Raw genomic sequence first — 14,986 nt, forward strand, 5'->3', positions numbered from 1 at the left:
ATCGTTTGAGAAAATTTTTAAACTTCTTTACCATCAAGCTTAAATTCTTTGCATCTTCATCATCACTGAAGCTTTCTTTGCATTCTTCCTTTGAAGAACTAACCTTGAGTGCAATTAATTTTCTTTTCTATTTATTCTACATGATATTGTTGAATTAGCTCATGTTCATACACGAGCAATTTTCCGAAGAAAGCTTCCATCGACAATGATGCCAAGTCCTTGAATTCCTTGATCATTGTGATCATTGGTTCCCTAGTTCTTGTAAGACAGTTGAGGATTTTGATGTTTAGCTCATCATCTTCAAACATTTTTCCAAGACTAAGAAGGTGGTTCACAATATGGGTGAATCTTGTTTGATGTTCTGAAATGGTTTCTCCATTCTTCATTTGGAAAGCTTCATATTCGGATGCAAGAGTGTGATTTCATGCTCTTCTTACATCTTCAGTGCCTTCATGAGTGACTTCAAGCATTTTCCATATTTCTATTGCACTTTTTGACCTTGCAGTACAAAAAAATTCATTAGAAGATAAACCAAAAGTTAAAGTATTTATAGCTTTTTTATCATCTTGAACTTTTCTTTTCTCATCATCTTTTATTTCATCCCATTTTTAGGCACTAATTCACCTTTCACTTCTTTAGTTGCTATAAATGGTCCTTTAATAATAGCATTCCATGCACCAGGATCGATTGACTGAATAAAGATTTCTGTTCCTTTTTGCCAAAACAAAAAATGTTCTCCCTCAAACAATGGTGGTCGGTTAAGAGAGGGTGCCTCTTTGGAAGTGATTTGTTTAGAGCCCATTTTAGAAAAACTTTGATCTTAAGTAACTTTCAAGATGTAGCTCTAATACCAATTGAAAAAGATTATGGAACTCATAAGCTAAGAGGGAGAGGGGTGAATTGGTTTTTGAATCAAATCAAACTTAAAAAAATAGAGTTTTGAAAAACTTTCTTTTCTAAGGATTGTATCACAAACTTTTGTTAAGAACCAATATCAAATCAATCACCCATACAAAAAATCCTTTTGTTAAAGTTCTTTTTCAAAAAGAAATTTTCTTTAAACTCAACAAATTGATCAAGAATACAATGAGAGAGAGAGAGAGAGATAAGATCAAGAGAAGAAGTACACCAATATTTATACGGGTTCACTCTTTATCTCTGGATAAGCTACTTTGGTTATCTAATTCAATCTGAATTAGATTTTTACTATGCACTTTGAATTCTTATAAGCAATGACAATCAATCTTAGTTCCAAGCCAGAAAAAGAGACTAAGGTACCCAACCCTGGGGTCCTTTGTGAATAAGAGCCTAAGAGACACCTACCCTTAGCCCAAACTAGAAAACCCTTTCTAGCATGCCTTTAGAAATTCATGCATATGCTAATAACATGTAAAACCCATGAAAAAATGAGTAAATGAGAGACACAACCTGATCATTCAAATGCAAGAACCTTTGCTTGATTGAATGGATCTCTTCTTGATCTGACAAGATGTTAACAACTCACTTTTCCCATGAATGCTTCAGAAAACAAAGTCTAGAAGGTGCGAGTTGCACAAACTTATTCTTAGCACTTTTTCTTCTCTCTTAAAAGTGATAACACAAGGTAGTTATTTATAGATAAAATATTTATAACTGCCTGTACTCAATTAAATCACCATTGTAATCAATTATATTGAAGAAGTAATCGATTAGATTATCATTTTAATCGATTAAAGTGATCTTCCCAACACTTGGAAAGCTTTCAAGAACAATGTAATCAATTAGATTCTTGATGTAACCGATTAGATTCTAGGAAGACTTTTAAGAATGAAGTAATCAATTACGATCACCTGATAATCAATTAAAGCAGAGACTCATGAAAAACCAGACATGGTCTCAACTAAACTATGTAATCAATTACGAATAACTAGTAATTGATTAAACCGGAACTAGAATCTCTTTGCAAACTACAAGCAACTTATATAATCGATTACAAATAGTCTGGTAATTGATTAAAATAGAGAGTTTTATGCATTGAGGAAGTTTCTAAATTTAGAAACAACCTTCCTACCTCTACATGATGATGCATGACGTACATATGAATTGTAATGCCCTAAAATTTCGATAACTGAAAATAGATCATTGATGTTTTTCTTGTGTTATTTGACTACTTGATTAGCTTGGATGAGTTGAGGCATTGTGTGATTTAGCCATGTGTGATTTCCTTGATGGGGATGTTGAGTGATGTGGCATTTTATTGACTTAGTTGAAATTATGAGATTGCAAGTTTTACCTACACCTGTTCCGGTAAAACCACAATCCTGGATTCGTTAACCATTGGATCACCTTCAAATTTGGATTGTAGGCTTACAACCCAATTCTTCATGTTTTAACCGTTGGGATTTTTGAAATAGCATCTAGAGTATGCGATATGATATTTTCACCAAAGCAGTAAAATTTGTTGGAGCAGAATTTGCCCAAGCGAGCACAATTTCGCCTGCCTAGTTTTTAAAAGTGAGAGTGTCATGTGGACATGCTTAGGCTATTTCTTGACGAATGGTACCACATTGCATTTTAGAGTTGAGTTAGGTGCATGCATCATTCTGAGCATAATTGATTTGAATTGTGGAAAGGTTGATGACTAGTTTGTTAAGTGTATGTTGAACTAATGGATTATTGAGAATGATTGTGGTTATTGTTATTGTTTTCTTGCTAATCATTGTCATTTGGTGTTTGTTGATATTTTATAATAAACTCACCCTTACAATTTTTGTATTGTGTGGTTGGTGCCTGTGATGATCTTGAACTTTTGTGATGCAATCCTACCTCGCAAGGGCATTGGATAGAAGACTCCAAGAAGATTGGGCCAGAGATGCAAGAGAAGGCCCTAGGGTTCTCATGAGCCTTAGGATAGATTTTGGGCCCATGGACTAAGTATGTGTCTGCTTATCTTTGTACATATTAGATTAAGGTTTCATTATTTTTGGGCCTTGTATTTAGGGCTCCATATTAAAGGTAAGGTACCCTAAAAATGTAAGATTTTTCAGCCCTTGTATTTTAGGGAACCAACACTAGTTTTTTGTATTAGGGGTAGTTTTGTAATTTCACATGCATTAAGTGAATATTTGATGTGTGTGGTTGGAAATAAATTTAATTGAATTGGAAGAAGCCCAATCCAATTAAATTTTAGAGGGGGAGGTGAGCATTTGCTTGCTACACCCCATTGCCACATCATATAATCACACTTTGTGCATGTCCTTCATGTTTTACATGCCTCATGACACCTAAGCACACTTAGTGGAGAATCTTGGACTTGATCTTGGATTAGTGGGCTGAACCATAGCTAAAATTCACTAATCATAATTAGTGAAATTTTGGCTCCAAAATTTGGCTCCACAAATTCAAATTCAAATTCAAGTGAAATTTGAATATAAATTCAAATTTCCCTCCAATTTTGTGTGACACTTAGGCTATAAATAGAGGTCATGTGTGTGCATTTTTTCAACTTTGATCATTTGAAAATTAAACTTCAGATTTTAGAGCTCTTTTAGAGCACAAAATTTCGTGCTCTTCTCTTCCTCCCCCTTCATTCATGTATTTCTTCCTCCAAGCTCTTATCCATGGCCTCCTATGGTGGTGAGCTTCTTCTAGACTCATCTTCTCCTTGAAGTGGCGTCTCCTCTCTCTCTTCCTTCTCCATTCCGCTGCCATTCATCTTCCAAGAAGCAAAGGAATCCATTGATGAAGAAGATCCTAGGCCTACAAGCTCCAATGGAGCTTACATCATTTTGTTTGTGGGAGCAAATGAGCAGCAGTAGGTGACTTGAAGGGAAGTTTTTTTGTTGGAGCCACTAAGCCGACGTGATAACGTTGGAATTTATTTTGGGAGAGAGTTATGTTTTGTTATCAACTCTTCCTTGGTTGGTTCCTTGACTCTTTTTTTTTATTGGGCATGTAAGTCCTAGGTTTAGATATATGTAAAAGTTGAATTATGTTCTATCATGTGAATGATGTATAGTGGTTTAATATATATATATGTGTGTGTGTGTGTGTGTGTGTGTGTGTGTGTGTGTGTGTGTGTATGCATGTATTTATTCTTGTGTTTGTGTGTTGTTTGATGAATGTATATCACAAAAAATTTACCATCATTTTCATAATTAGATTAATGGAGCTTTCACTTAAAATTGAAATGTCACATTTTATAGTTAGTGATATCGTAGCGAGGAGGTAGGTTGTTACATGGATAGATAGAGACTAAGATGCAACAATCAATACAAATGACACTCAAAGAGTTGTGCATGCAAAAAGACAAAACTTCTTTAAGCTTCAAAGCTTAATCTTCATGTTGCTTCCCCTATTTCTAACACTCCTCATTATAGTATAGCTCGAAGCCTTTGTTTTTAGCAGCATAACAAACAGGGAGATGTGGACACACCTTGTCAACAACTATCTTAACATCAGTGGCCCTGGATATGTACAGACTAGGAGTGTAGGAAATAGCTTGATCTCTTACATACATCTAAGCATGAAGGTTTCCAAGAGATAAACGTTCTTCCTGGGTTAAATTAAAATTAGCTGGATGCACTGGCAAGAGCTTTGTAATAGGCGTCTGTAAATGCACATTCTTCTGAAATTCACTTTTTGGAGGTTTCACATTGATGCAATCCTACCCCCCAAGGGCATTGGATAGAAGACTCCAAGAAGATTGGACCAAAGATGCAAGAGAAGGCCCTAGGGTTCTCATGAGTCTTAGGGTAGATTTCGGGCCCATGGTGATGGACCTTGTGGCCTCAATACTCTTAAGAGGGATAGGCTTAGAATGCAGAAGAAGCAACAACAATCAATTTAATAATGTTCTATAAACATGCAAGGCAAAATTGATTGCAATAACATAAATGAGATAAGGGAAGAGAGAATGCAAACACAATTTTATACTGGTTCGGCCACTTCCCGTGCCTACATCCAGTACTCCAGCAACCCACTTGAGATTTCCACTATCTTTGTAAAATCCATTACAAAGTCTGAACCACACAGGGACAACCCATCCCTTGTGTTCAGGAATCCTTTACAACAAGAGACTCACAGTCTCTTAACCAATCTCATTGAATAAGAAGAATGGAAGAAGAATTCTCTCTTCAAGAGAAGAATATTACAATGAAGATCATGTAAGAATCCTTATAGATTTTGCAAGTGTTTGGTCAAGGATTTCTTTTGAGAGAGCATTTGACAACGAAGTTCTTTTGGAATCTCTCTCATTGTCTTTTGAGAGGATAAGATATTTTTGCCAAGCAAAACTCTCTCAATCTTTTGAGAGGATAAAACATTTTGATCAATCAAAACTCTCTCATAAAATTCGTGCCCAAGTCACCTATTTATAGGCCTTTGATGGCCATTCACAAATCTAATGAAAAGATGTGACTGTTGGCAGATTTTCTAAAAACTTTCCACTGGTAATCGATTACAATGTTTGTGTAATCGATTACACAGTTATAATTTGAAGGGTTATGACTTGAATTTGAATTTCCAAAGTTCCGTTGCTGGTAATCGATTACAGACATATGGTAATCGATTACATGTTGAAAATTCAAATTCAAAACATTTTTCAACAGCTATTTCTCAACCCTGTCTTCTAGTAATCGATTACACTTCCTGGTAATCGATTACCAGAGCCTTGCATGTCTTGAAAGCACTTTGTTTTAAGGCAAGGCTTGGTCTTTAGTGAATCTTGAAACAAGGCTTTGTTTGTTGAAGCAATCTTGAATTATTCTTGAAGCAAATGCTTATCATTTGAAGCAGCCTTGTTAGATTCTTCTTTGACATCATCAAAATCATGTATACATACATTCACATTCTCCCCCTTTTTGATGATGACAAACATGTGATTTCTTCTCGACACCATCAAAGCTTGCATGATTTACATCTCCCCCTTTCTCAAGCAAATTCTTCTTGATATCATGAAAATCTTCATGATTTACATTCTCCCCCTTTTTGATGATGACAACCACCTATAGGTTAGGAGCAACAACAAAGAAAATATCTATTTGCATATAGTTTACTCCCCCTTGGTTTTACAATGATTGCTTATATGAGACAATTGAAGATTTCATATTTTTCATATATAAAAAGTTGTCTCATAAAAAATAGATAATTTTTTCTTATTATTTTATCTTTTATCTTTCTCTCCCCCTTTGTTAACATCAAAAACAAATCATGAATAGAGAGGATAAAAATGTTACCACTTGTTGTAATGTATGAGAATCAAGTGATACCAAAAGGCATTGAACCAATCATTCAATATTGATCAAGCAAAAACAAGTATAGTATCACATCAATCAAAAACACAATCAATCAAATATACAATCAAAAGCAATCAACAAAACACAATAAAAAACAATTATCAAAGACAATCAAAACTCAATCAAAAACAATCAACAACCACAATTAATCAATTATAAAATATAATCAATCAATCAAACTAACAAACATTGAATATCAAACAAGCAAAAACAAACACATTAATCAAAAAACACAATCAATCAATCATCAAACACAACCAATCAAATTCAATCACAATCATCAAGGACAATCTAAACTCAAGTAGCAAACAAGCATCAAAAGTAATTGATCAAAGACAAGTGACCTGTTGGTATCATTTGATATCACTTGTTGGGCTTGTTGATCAAGTGGCCTTTGTTCGTTGTCTCCATAGATCACATATTTACTTTTCTTGAGATTCACTTTTTCTTGGGGAGAAATATGGCCTTTGTTTGTTGTCTTCATAAATCACATATCCACTTTATTTTGGGGAGAAATATGAATAAACTTTGATGCATGCCATGTGTTTGGAGAAATTGCTATCAATGTATCGACTTTGCTCTTCTCCGTTTTTATAGTCTTTCATCATGATACCCAGACTTATGATTTTCTACTCTGAATCACTTGAATAATTTATGACATTATCTTCCCAAATGATGTATCCTTTCTTTTCTTTCTTCCCTTTGAAATTCATCTTGTCAGATTTTTCCATTCTTCTTCTAAACACAGGACAATTGAATCTCATGTGCCCAATTTGATCGCACTTAGCATTTTGGGGCTAAAGAGGAATCTTCTTCTTTCTTCTTTCATCATCATCTTCTTTCTTCTCTAGTTTTTTTTTTATATAGTTGCATTTCTCTCTACCATTGTAGGAATAAAGGAATGAAATTCAATGGCTTCCCATATCTTTAGATCTATGGCTTCTATAAAGATATGCATTCGGGTTTTCCAATAATGATAACCCCCACCATTGAACATAAGAGCCTATTGATAGAATTTCCCTCAGGAAATGGAAATTTGGATGAGGCCATATCTATTCTTGAAGTTTTTAAACTTTATACAAGAATCCTGCTCTGATACCACTTGTTGGACCTTGTGGCCTCAATAATCTTAAGAGGGATAGGCTTAGAATGCAGAAGAAGCAACAACAATCAATTTAACAATGTTCTTTAAACATGCAAGACACAATTGATTGCAACAAAATAAATGAGATAAGGGAAGAGAGAATGCAAACACAATTTTATACTGGTTCGGCCACTTCCCGTGCCTACATCCAGTACTCAAGCAACCCACTTGAGATTTCCACTATCTTGGTAAAATCCATTACAAAGTCTAAACCACACAGGGACAACCCATCCCTTGTGTTCAGGAATCCTTTACAACAAGAGACTTACAATCTCTTAACCAATCTCATTGAATAAGAAGAATGAAAGAAGAATTCTCTCTTCCAGAGAAGAATATTACAATGAATATCACGTAAGAATCCTTATAGATTTTGCAAGTGTGTGGTCAAGGATTTCTTTTGAGAGAGCATTTGACAATGAAGTTCTTTTGGAATCTCTCTCATTGTCTTTTGAGAGGATAAGACATTTTTGCCAAGCAAAACTCTCTCAATCTTTTGAGAGGATAAAACATTTTGATCAATCAAAACTCTCTCATAAAATTTGTGCCCAAGTCACCTATTTATAGGCCTTTGATGGCCATTCACAAATCTAATGAAAAGATGTGACTGTTGGCAGATTTTCTAAAAACTTTCCACTAGTAATCGATTACAATGTTTGTGTAATCGATTACACAGTTATAATTTGAAGGGTTATGACTTGAATTTGAATTTCCAAAGTTCCGTTGCTGGTAATCGATTACAGACATATGGTAATCGATTACATGTTGAAAATTCAAATTCAAAACATTTTTCAACAGCTATTTCTCAACCCTGTCTTCTGGTAATCGATTACACTTCCTGGTAATCGATTACCAGAGCCTTGCATGTCTTGAAAGCACTTTGTTTTAAGGCAAGGCTTGGTCTTTAGTGAATCTTGAAACAAGGCTTTGTTTGTTGAAGCAATCTTGAATTATTCTTGAAGTAAATGCTTATCATTTGAAGCAGCCTTGTTAGATTCTTCTTTGACATCATCAAAATCATGTATACATACATTCACCCATGGGCTAAGTATGAGCCCACTTATCTTTGTACATATTAGATTAAGGTTTCATTAATTTTGGGCCTTGTATTTAGGGCTCCATAATGTAGGTAGGGTACCCTAGAAATGTAGGATTTTCCAGCCCTTGTATTTTAGGGCACCTACACTTGTTTTTGTAATAGGGGTAGTTTTGTAATTTCACATGCATTAAGTGAATATTTGATGTGTGTTGAGAAATAAATTTAATTGAATTGGGAGAAGCCCAATCCAATTAAATTTTAGAGGGGGAGATGAGCATTTGGTTGCTACACCCCATTGCCACATCATATAGTCACACTTTGTGCATGTCCTTCATGCTTTAAATGCCTCATGACACCTAAGCACACTTAGTGGAGAATCTTGGACTTGATCTTGGATTAGTGGGCTGAACCATATCTAAAATTCACTAATCATAATTAGTGAAATTTTGGCTCCACAAATTCAAGTGAAATTTGAATAGACCCTCCAATTTTGTGTGACACTTAGGCTATAAATAAAGGCTATGTGTGTGCATTTTTTAAAAACTTTGATCATTTGAATATTAAACTTCAGATTTCAAAGCTCATTTAGAGCACAAAATTCCGTGCTCTTCTCTCCCTCTCCCCTTATTCATCTCTTTCTTCCTCCAAACTCTTATCCATGGCCTCCTATGGTGGTGAGCTTCTTCTAGACTCATCTTCTCCTTGAAGTGGCATCTCCTCTCTCTCTCTTCCTTTCTCCATTTCGCTGCCATTCATCTTCCAAGAAGCAAAGGAATCCATTGATGAAGAAGACCCTAGGCCTTCAAGCTCCAATGGAGCTTACATCACACATCTTGTGAGGGGTCCCTTTTGTGCCTTTCAAACAAATCCCTAAGGATACTGTTTTGTGTGCTTTTCTAGTCTTTGCACTTCTAAAGGTTATGCCAAGCTTCTGTTGGAGAGGCCTCTATTGAGGGACGAACTCGTTGTTGAGTGTCAGATGCAAGCCAATGTGGAGGCATATTGATAATATTTGGATGCACTAGATGAGTACATTGTAGGAGAGGAAGATAAAATATGGCATCTATTGGTAAAGCCTTAAAGGCCTCAGACGATGTGTGCTCATAGTCACTTCATCCATGTAGACACTTGGACACTAATGGTTTCTTTTTTAACAGGTTCAATAGAAATGAATGCAGAGTATAGGGTTTCAGGTGTAGGATTACCATTAACGAATGCTAAAGGAAAACTCTGAGCATTTTTTGATTCAATCCTACCCCCCAAGGGCATTGGATAGAAGACTCCAAGAAGATTGGGCTAGAGATGCAAGAGAAGGCCCTAGGGTTCTCATGAGCCTTATGGTAGATTTCGGGCCCATGGGCTAAGTATGAGCCCACTTATCTTTGTAAATATTAGATTAAGGTTTCATTATTTTTGGGCCTTGTATTTAGGACTCCATAATGTAGGTAAGGTACCCTAGAAATGTAGGATTTTTCAGCCCTTGTATTTTAGGGCACCTAGACTAGTTTTTATATTAGGGGTAGTTTTGTAATTTCACATGCATTAAGTGAAATAAATTTAATTGAATTGGGAGAAGCCCAATCCAATTAAATTTTAGAGGGGGAGGTGAGCATTTGCTTGCTACACCCCATTACCACATCATATAGTCACACTTTGTGCATGTCATTCATCCTTTACATACCTCATGACACCTAAGCACACTTAGTGGAGAATCTTGGACATGATCTTGGATTAGTGGGTTGAACCATATCTAAAATTCACTAATCATAATTAGTGAAATTTTGGCTCCACAAATTCAATTTCAAATTCAAGTGAAATTTGAATAGAAATTCAAATTTCCCTCTAATTTTGTGTGACACTTAGGCTATAAATAAAGGCCATGTGTGTGCATTTTTCAAATTTGATCATTTGAGAATTACACTTCAAAGTTCAGACCTCATTTGAGGCACAAAATTTCGTGCCCCTTCTCTCCCTCTCCCTCCACTCATCTTCTCCTACCTTCAAGCTCTTATCCATGGCTTCCTATGGTGGTGAGCTTCTTCTTGACTCATCTTCTACTTGAAGTGGCATCTCCAATCATCTTTCTTCCATCTCCAATTCCGCTGCCATTGATCTTCAAGAAGCAAAGGACTCCATTGATGAAGAATATCCAAGGCCTACAAGCTCCACATGGAGCTACATCATCTATTAAGGGTTCCCTTGGAACAGTCCTTCAGAACCTTTCCAGATGGATGGGGCTGGAGGTGGACACGGTTGTGTAGATGGAACATGTTTGCAGAGATGAGAGATAGGAGCGTCATTTGTGGACTCCCTATCTGATGATGATGAAACTTGATCCTCTTTGTTCCCTGTGAAGGATACTACCCACTCATTCTCACCAATCTTGGGATTTTCTTTGGTCGCCCTCATCTTGATGCGCCTAGGTATTACAAAGGGAATGATAGATTCACATGGTTCTGGGGTTGGGTGGAATTTCTTGGCTCTTTTTCAGGTAGGAGCAACAAGGGCAGTTGCTTTCCTCTTCTGAAGGACAACTTGTACGAAGCCTTCATCTTCTTCATCAATCTCGCTCAGTTTTTTCAACCTTTGTGGGATTGAGGTTGCAACCGTTGGATGCACATAGGTGGATGCAGTAGATAGCTCATGTCTTTTCTTTGTCTTATGCTCCCTTACGAGTAACTCTTCCTCCTCTTCTTCTTTCTTGTAGTGCTTCCTTGTTTTCTTTCTCTTTTGTTCCTCAGTCATTATCTTCTGTATATTTTTGGAAATACCAAAGTTTTTCAGGCCTTGATCATCATCAGCAATAGCCTTGGCTAGCCTCTTCTGCTTCCTCTTGTTGATGGCATCCAAATCCACCTAATGATCCTCCTTTTCGCTTTCTTCTAAAGCAACCTTCATAGATTTTAGGTTAGTCTTTCTAAATTTTTGTTGTTTAGAAAAAACTGAACCCTTGACTACTAAGGTGTGCTTAGAATCATCGTCCATCTTGCTAAAGACGTGATACACACCTTTATCCCACAACATCTTGTTGATGAAAGCAGCGTGATAGATGTCGTCTAGACCAGCTAATCCCTTAAGGTTTCTCTAGATGTTGATGTAGATGGTGTGTGGCAGGTCAAAGGGTAGATTCTCCATCAAGTGAAAAAGAACAAACTTGTGGAGGTCTAATAGAGTTGTTTTAGAGTCTGCCTTATAAAGAACACTCTTATTCAAAATGTTAGCCCAAATCTTTGCCTTCTCGCACATAAGGTTGTAGACTGTAGTCTTCTGATCACCTGCTTTCTCAATGTTTTCCCAGTAGAGTGCCCTTGTTACATGGGAGTCATAGTTCTTCTCCCATCCCTCTTGATAGGTACTGCCTTCACGAAGGCACCCTGTTGCCTTAGTGATAATGTCGTTGGACAACATAATTTGGACTCCCAAAACCTTGGATGCTATCGTCTTCTTGTTGACAAACTCAACATTCCTCCAAAAGGTTCTGAGGAGTTTAGGGTATATGGTGTGCAATCCATTGAAGAAGTGCTTGGCACCACTAAATAATAGAGTCCTTAATGTCATAAAAGTGTTCAACATGAATAGACGATTCATTATCTGTGTGGATAGAAATTATTTCAAGGGTTGGAATAATTTTGGCAGCACGGGAGTTGGAGGTGGCCATTGAAGAGAGTTTGAGAGTTAGGGTTTGAATTTCAGAGAGGAAGATAAAGTGTTTCAGAGTAGTGAGCGATGCCAAGAGTTTCAACATTTTAAGGTTTTATAGTGGGCCTTTTCAAAAGCAATCATTAAGTTCGCTTTCCAAAATTGACTCGACAAAAAGCGTTACAACATTTCGATACAAAACATTGCATTTTATAATAATAATAATAATAATAATAATAATAATAATAATAATAATGATAATAATAATAATAATAATAATAATAATGATAATAATAATAATAATAATAATAATAATAATAATAATAATAATAATAATAATAATAAATGCATGATATGTCATCCATATAATTGAACATTATGAGTGTGTGTTAATGTCCATTGGACAATAGATCCTTAGATGCAACAGTGGACAACATATAGATATTAAATCATTCATTAATAGAGATTATTTCAAGTTGGCTTCTTAACAAAATCAACCTTTCTTCAAATAAGGGTTTTGTAAAGATGTCAGCTAGCTGATCAGTAGTGGGTACAAACTATAAATCCACCATCCCATTCTAAACATGATCTTCTATGAAATGATGCTTTATTTCTGTATGTTTAGCTCTAGAATGTAATGCTGGATTTTTCAAAAGCCTAATAGAAACTTTATTGTCACAATAGTGGGAATTTTACTCTCATCAATATCGTGGTCTTCAAGTTGATTCTTTATCTAGGGTAGTTGAGCAAAACAACTTGTTGTTGACATATATTCAGCTTCAGTAGTGGACAGTGCAATTGAGCCTTTCTTCTTGCTACTAAGTGGCTAGCAATAAAGTGACAGCTTCCACTTGTGCTTTTTCTTTTAACTTTATCACCAACTTAGTCAGCATCACAATAGCTTGTAAGTCTGAAACTTTCTCTTCTTTTGAACAAAAAGACCAAGATTAGAAGGTCCAATTAGATATCTGAAAATGTGTTTAATTGCAGTTAAATGAACTTCCTATGGTTCTTTTTTAAATTTTGCACATAAACAAACATTGAAAAAAATATCAGGCTTGGACGCAGTGAGATAGAGCAGTGAATCAATCATTGTTCTATACTAAGTCTTATCCACCTTTGTTGATTCCTCGTCTAATCCAAGGTATATCATGGGATGAATTGGAGTCTTCATTTCTTTTGCATCGTCCATGTTGAAGTTCTTCAGTAATTGTTTCACATACTTGATTTGATAAATGTAGATGCCTTTAGATGTCTTTTTTATTTGTAATCCAAGAAAGAATTGAAAAGGATGGTGGAAATCACAAACCAAGAGGGGGGCTGAATTGGTTTCCAAATCAAATGAAACTTAAAAAACTAGAGTTAAAAAAAGCTTCTTTTCTGAAAATCATATCACAAACTTTTGATAAACCAAGATTTAATCAATCGCCCTTAACGCAAAATCCTTTGTTAAAGTTATTTCTCAAAAAGATATTTTCTTTAACCTTTAGTAAATTGATCAAAACTAGAATGAGAAAGAAAGATAAGATCAAGAGAAGATGTACACCAATTTTTATACTGGTTCACTCTCTATCTCTAGAGAAGCTAATCCAGTTATCTAATCCAACCCAAATTATATTTTCACTATGCATATAGAATTCTTACAAGCAATGACAATCAATCTCAGTTCCTACCCCAAAAAAAGAGACTAAGGCACCAACCCTAGGGTCCTTTGTCAATAAGAGTCGAAGAGAAATCTACCCTTAGCCCAAACTAGAAAAACATATTCTAGCATGCCTTCAGACATTCATGCATATGCTAACAACATGTAAAAAACACAAAAAAACTGAGTGAAGGAGAGACACAACCTGATCAATCAAATAAAAGAACCTTTGCTTGAGTGAATGAGTGTCTTCTTGAACTCAAGAGAAATTGACAAGTAACTTTTTACCATGAGAGCTTCAAAAACGAAGTTTAGAAGTTGTGAGTCATACACTTTTTCTAAGCACTTAATCTTCTCTCTTTCATTCACTTATTTCATATTGCAAAAGTGAGAACACAAGGTGATTATTTATAGAGAAAACAATTATAACCACCTGCAATCGATTAAATAGACAACATAATCGATTATTTCAAAAAAGTAATCAATTATATTATCATTTCGATCGATTAAAGTGTTCTTCCCAAAATTTAGAAAACTTTCCAGAACAATGTAATTGATTAGATTCTTGATGTAATCGATTAAAATGTTATTGATCACTTTTGGGAACACTTTTTAGAGTGAGGTAATCGATTAAAGTAGAGACTCATGAAAAGTTAGACATGGTCTCAACTGAACTGTGTGATCGATTATAGTTAGCTTGTAATCAATTAAACCGAAACGAGAATCCCTCTGCAAGCTACAAACACTTGGGTAATCGATTACGATCAACCTTGTAATCAATTAAAATAGAGAGTTTTATGCACTAAGAAGTTTCTAACTTTAGAAACAATCTTCTTACTTCTACATGATGATGCATGATGTACATATGAAAAGATAGAGATTAAGATACAACAATCAATACAAATGTCACTCAAGGAGTTGTGCATGTAAAAGACAAAACTTCTTCAAGCTCCAAAGCTTTTTTATTTTGCTCCCCTTATCTCTAACAAGAATTCCAGCTCTCCTATCATGCTCATTTCAAAATTTTTCAGCATCAGCTTGAAAAAGTCTTCACAAAGCATTTCATTAGTAGCACTAAAAATAATTTCGTCCACATATACTTGCACTAATAAAAACTGAGAATCATAGTTTTTGCAAAAGAGTGTTGTGTCAACCTATCCTCGCTCAAAACCATTTTTCAAGAGAAATAAACTTAGTTTTTTGTAGCAAGCTCTAGGTGCTTACTTAAGTCCATATAAGGCTTTGTTGAT

This window comes from Glycine max, chromosome 19 (assembly GCF_000004515.6).
Source record: "Glycine max cultivar Williams 82 chromosome 19, Glycine_max_v4.0, whole genome shotgun sequence".
Classification (NCBI taxonomy): Eukaryota; Viridiplantae; Streptophyta; class Magnoliopsida; order Fabales; family Fabaceae; genus Glycine; species Glycine max.